This window comes from Chenopodium album, chromosome 11, assembly GCF_948465745.1.
Source record: "Chenopodium album chromosome 11, dcCheAlbu1.1, whole genome shotgun sequence".
In the NCBI taxonomy this organism is placed as follows: Eukaryota; Viridiplantae; Streptophyta; class Magnoliopsida; order Caryophyllales; family Amaranthaceae; genus Chenopodium; species Chenopodium album.
This window is the reverse complement of record NC_137844.1, coordinates 19786790-19792789: the sequence shown is the minus strand read 5'-3', so window position 1 is coordinate 19792789 and position 6000 is coordinate 19786790.

Below are 6000 nucleotides of genomic sequence, written 5' to 3'. Positions count from 1 at the left end.
TAAGGAAAGAACCAAATACATAATCACCATAAATATGCCATTAAGATTCAAGGTTAAAAGATTTAAAAATTTTCGTCAAAAACGAAAAACCCTCAAAAAAAGGCATTTCTGGTCGGATTTTGGCTTTTTCACAGTCCTTAAAAGGATTGAAAAGTTTCCAGAATGCTGCTTACACCCAAAATTCACTATTTTTGGGTGAAAATCTGGGTTCAGGGCTAAAAATCATATTAAAACGGGATTAAAATTTTTAAAACCAAACTACTAATCTAATTAGTAACATAAAACCTGAAAAATAAAGCCATAAAACACCTTGAAAATTTTTGTTATAAAAATAAATGAGCAAGGCTCCGATACCGCTGTTGGGTTTCGATGAGTCCGACTCACCGCGGAAATAAAACCCGAGCCCAAGGAATACTCACAATTAATATACCTAAAGACATAAATAACAAGATTAAGAAAAGACTAAATTACCTTTGAATCGTGCTTCGCTCGACCACCGGAGCTCTTACTTGAGAAAGCCAAGTCTCACAAAGGGTGATGACCTCCGATGGTATCCACCCACAATACGACCCGACCAGTCTACTACTTGGAGGTTAGCCAATCCGACCAAAAAGACTACCCGAGTAATTAATGAGCTTATAGGTTTTCTCTCAAGTGGAGATGCCTAATTGAGCTCTTACTCAAGTGAACAATCCCAAGGTATGCCTTGGCTATTTATAAGGAGTGCTTACTTGTGAATTCCTCTCCTCTTTCAATGTGGGACTTTTCACAAAAGGATCCCACATGGAAAGAATGTTGAATTCAATTCCTAGTTAAATAAATCAAGGAATAACTAAGTAACAAGTGTCACATGGTTAGGTGAGGACCACTTCCTCACTTGCTCCCCAAGGCAACTCACATCCATTGTGAGCTAACCATGTGGCATCCAACCTTGAGCCCCAAGATGGGTTCGGTTGGGCCGCCACCTTTCGGCCCGCATCCATGACCCGGGTCCGCGGCCCTTGCCACATGGCGCTGCCAATGTGGCGCGCTGCCACTTAGCACGCTGCCACTTGGTGGCTGTCAACGTGTGCTGCCACATGGCATTGCCACGTGTGCTGCCATGTGCGCTGCCACGTGGCGCACTTCTATTTGGCGCACTTCCCTAACCTTTTGCGTGGCTAGGGTTTTTACTTGTTACTTGAAACATTTTCCCGTCTCGCCAATTCCTAACTTTTAAGATTCGGTTCCGACGCTCTAAGCTCGGAATCCGACATCTTTGTTCACAATACTTGAGTGACTCATTAATTCCTTTCGTATTAATTCGTAGTGTCGGATCGTTAGTTGCTTGGGTGTGACCCGAAGGGTTCGATCAAGATTAAGCTGTAATATTAATTATACATTAATATTACTGATCGGAAGCCGCCTCCACCTAGGCATTCCGATCACTTGAACTTACTAAATAATTAGTTTTCTAATAGCTCCGAACCCTCTATCGAAATAATACACTTATTCGAAGGACACCATTCCTTTCAATGGTAACTGCTTCACCCCCATTAAACTAAAAAATACCCCGTTCACCCTCCATTCTAATATAAACATAAGAACTATGCTTAACTCCATCAACCACAGAATATGTAGGCTTAGGAAAGTCAAGATAATCAGTGAGCTGAACTAATAGTGGTCGAAAAGGAATACTAATTTGTTCACTACATGAAGAAGTCATATCCTGAAATGTCCAAATTATCATATTTTAGTCTAAGAAAGCATGGCAGTCAGTACAAAAAGACAATCTAGCACTAAAAATAATCTATGAATATAACCTTAGTTAGAAATCACATAAAGAAAATAAAGCTTCTGAGTTTGAGGAGAAACATCATGAAGTATAGATTCTCAAGATTATCATGAAAAGTGTACATGGAAAGATCATTTTACTCAGTTTAGTACCAAAAATCTAAGGCTTATCAGTAGTCTATGACTGTAGTGTACATGGAAAGATCATTTTACTCAGTTTACTACCAACAATCTAGGACTTCTCAATAATGTATGACTATATATAAAAGTAACCATAAGTGAAAGGATAAGAATGGAGTTCTTCACCATGGGAAAATAGGATGTCACTTAAAATAGAGATATCTAAGATATTAATTAAATTGAAGTAACTGACAAATATACAAGGCCTATCTTAAAATAAAAACAATCAAATAAGTAACATTGTTTGAAAAAGAAATGGTATTCAATACAATTTATCCACTTTTATAGCCATAGAGCAGATATCTGAGCTTACATAATTGTCAATTAAATCCTTACTATCAAGCACCATTGTTAGAAGTTTAATAATAATGAAAAAGAAGATATAGCCTAAACAATTATGATTTCTAATCTTGATTGATATGCATAACAATAATAGCAAAAAATTTCATGTCACTAATTTATATCTATTTTATGTTTAATTTAGTAATTCTTTACTTTTTATCCATTATAAGACAAGAATTACAAATTTTATAAACACATTTTCAACAACTCAAATAGTATTTAATAGAACCTAGAAAGGCATTGCAGATCATCAAAAATTTACAATTTATCACCAACAAAAATTATTATAAGTGTTTAGGCAAATCTCAACAAGGACATATGAGAATCTGCTAGGTTTGAGGGGTAATAACAATCATACTACCAAAAGCATATAAATTAACAATAAAGCAATAATAAAGCAATTGATAGGCAATGAACAAACAATAAACAAACAGAATGAACTCTATTGTGAAAAGAGAATAAGTTTAGAGATACAATACTGAATAAGGACAAGCCTCCTTCTTCAGTAGGGATGAAGTTCCGTAGGTAAATGCAGAGTAATTCTATTGTATTTAGAGTATATGTGCGTACATGAATGTTCAAAATGTCTAATTACACTTAGGGATCTCTAGGGTTTACAAATATATTCGGAATATATTTAAAATGAGGAAGATCCTCTTGATTTATCTTCTTCCCTGTTCTGTAGGTGTATCTTTGGCAAGTATCTCCTTGATTGATATCCTTGATGCTGCTTTCCTTATTTGCTCTATTCAAGCCGTTTGCTTATTTTTGCTGGATTATTGATCTTGGATTGATGCCCTAAATGTAATGGGTCGTATTATAATACGGGCCCAACAATTGCCCCTAATTTTTATTTCCAAGTATTGGAAGTGAAAATTACCTAAAGAAAAGCTTTAGAAAATATTTTGAATTTCAGAAATTATTCCAACGGTTAGCAAAATAGAAAGTGGTGGTGGTTTTAAGGCAACTTCCTCAAAAACTGTGAAGGGCGGTTTATTTCCGTCTTTGGTATTTATTAGGTGTGCAGGCTCTTGTCTAATCACTTCAATTGTTTTGCCCCAATTTCAATTTCATCAGGTACTTTTTCTCTCCTCTCTATTTGCTCTGTTTTTTACTTTGTATTTTTTCTCTTGTTTTTGCGATGGATGATCATGTGAGAGTGATGTTTGCTGGGGTGGATGAGGGTGTGAAAAGGCCAAACTTGGTGGTGCAGAACGTCTTTCTTGCCAAAGATGTCTATCCTTCCACCATTACGAAGGAGGAGGTTCAAAACATCGCTGCAATTGCGCGGTTACCTGAAGGGGTTGTGGTGAAAATTCCATCTTCTAGGGAGAGGGCTGACTGGACTGCCCCTGGTTGGGTGTGTTTCTTTGAGTATCCCTTTGTAATTGGGCATACTTTTCCTTTTTCTGCTCTTGTTCGTCAATTTCTTTCTAGAGTTAGGGTTTCACCTTGTCAATTACTGCCCCAAACTTGGAGGGTGTTGAGAATTCTGGATTTACTGAGTGCAAAATTGGGTATAGAACTTGATGTGAGGGATTTGTGTTACCCTTATACTATCAGGACCAGTGGTAAGGGTCGAGTTGGTCTTCGCCTGAAGGATGGTGTTGGTCCTTTGGTGACTGACTTGGAGAAGGCGTTTGACAAGAAGTGGTATCACAAGTTCTTCTTTGTGAGGATTGACTCGTTGGGTGATGATTGTGATTTTTTGATTGACACTGTTGAGGCTGAAGGTATTTTGTTTTCTTATTCTTTTATGTTCTTCTCTCCTTCTTTGTTGATTTGGGCTTATTTGCTTGTTGGTTGCAGTGAGTAAACTGAAGCAGCGCTCTCAGTCTCCATCCTTGATAGACAAGTTGTATGAGTTGAGTGCAGACGAGAGATCTTTCATCAAGTTGACATAGCCTGAAGCAGTTATTCAAATTAAGTCCTTGGACGAATCTGATTCTGAACAGAAAGTTGCCCCAACCATGTCTCAGGGTGTGTTTTCTTTCTTTCTTGTGTGTTTTGATGCTTTGTTGTACTAATAATTTTGTGGATGTGTGGTTGATGCTAGTTTGTTTCGCTTTTGATTGGCTTAGTTTTGTGGGTTTTTAATTTGTTTTGAATCAGCTGTATCCTTGTTGAATATACTTGTATACAATTGTTAATTTATTTGATTCAATTAGCATCCTTGCTGTATACATTTGTTGTGTTCCTTGTTGTGCTACCTTTGAATTCTTCTATGTTCCTTGTAGATACGTCAAGGTCACTAAGGTCTCATGATCTTCTTAGTTCATCTTCCATCTTGTGTCGTCTCAAGTCTCGCTCGTCCCCCCAGGCTTCTAAAACTGTTCCCATCAAGATGGTTGCTTCTAAGGGTGTCCCTCCTCCACCTCCGCCTCGTGCTAGTCTCAAGAGGAAGTTGGAGATGCCTATTGATGTTGACGCTGCTGAGTTTTCTTTTGACTCTCTGGCTCCGCATGTAGATACCCTGTTGTTTCCTTCTTTCAAGGATCACCAATCCTCGATGACTTTTGCTGACCTTTCACAAGAGGCGGCCGTACAGTCTTTCCAGGTATAGTATACTCCGAATTTTTTTTAATAAAATCAACATTATTGAACTATGCTTCTTACACTTCATCTTTGCTTTGCAGAGCCTTCAATCTTGCCTTGGTGTCTTAGGCAAGGTGTTAGAGTTTATTCGGGTGTATGAGGCTATGAAGAAGGAGCGTGATGCTTTGTCTGACAAGTACAAGGCTGCTACTGAGGCTCTGAAGGCTGAACGGACTAAGCATCGGGACTGCATTTCTGAGCGGGATGGGCTGAAGGGTACCTTGAAGGAAGCTGCTAACGAGGCCATTGATGCTGCTACGTACTACTACGGGAAGGCACGTCTTGAGATGATGGAGGAGTTTCAGAAAGGGAAGCATGAGGCTTGGGACTATGATGGTGACAAGGCGTCTTTTAAGAAGGCGTTTCCTGAAGGGACTGCTGCTCCTGGCTCACTGCTGCTAAGCTTTGCTGATGAGGAAGTGAACTCTCCTCACAATGAAGAAGTCAAGGACGCTCCAGAAGTGATGAAGCCTGTTGCTGAAGAAGTGGCCCCTGCTGACAACATGGGGGAGAATTAGTTTGGCTGGTGCTGCGTCACCTTAAAAAAAATGTGAAACTTTTGAATGTTGTTTCTGTTTACTGCCTTAGTGCAGTTTGGATAATTTGTTTTTTGTGCTACGCTTCTGTAGCTGGATGAGTTGTTTAATTTTGTTGCAATGCAACTAAGTATTTCTGTCCTTCTTGCTGTGTGGATTATGTTTCTGTATAGTGTGTTGTGATTGTATTGTAGTTGTATCACGATTGTATTACAGTTGTATCACGATTGTATTACAGTTGTATTACAGTTGTGATGCTACTTACATGTGTTTGTATGCCTTGTAAGGATAGCAGGTTTGTCCTGTTCAAGAATGACTGGTCATCGTTCTGTGGTGAAGGGACTTGTTTCATTCTTGCTCAGTAATGTCAGTCGTGCTCCTTGCAAAACAGAAGAAGGTGAGGGGTGGCCGTGGGTTTCCCCAACGGCCCTCCGATGCCAAAGTCAGTACTCGTAATGATCATAAATCAAATTGACAAAGAATAGGGAGAGATGAGTACCTTGTCGTGCTGATTTTTTTTTTTTTGTTTTTCTTTTTTGTAAATTAAAAGACAAAATTGAAATAATAACTACGT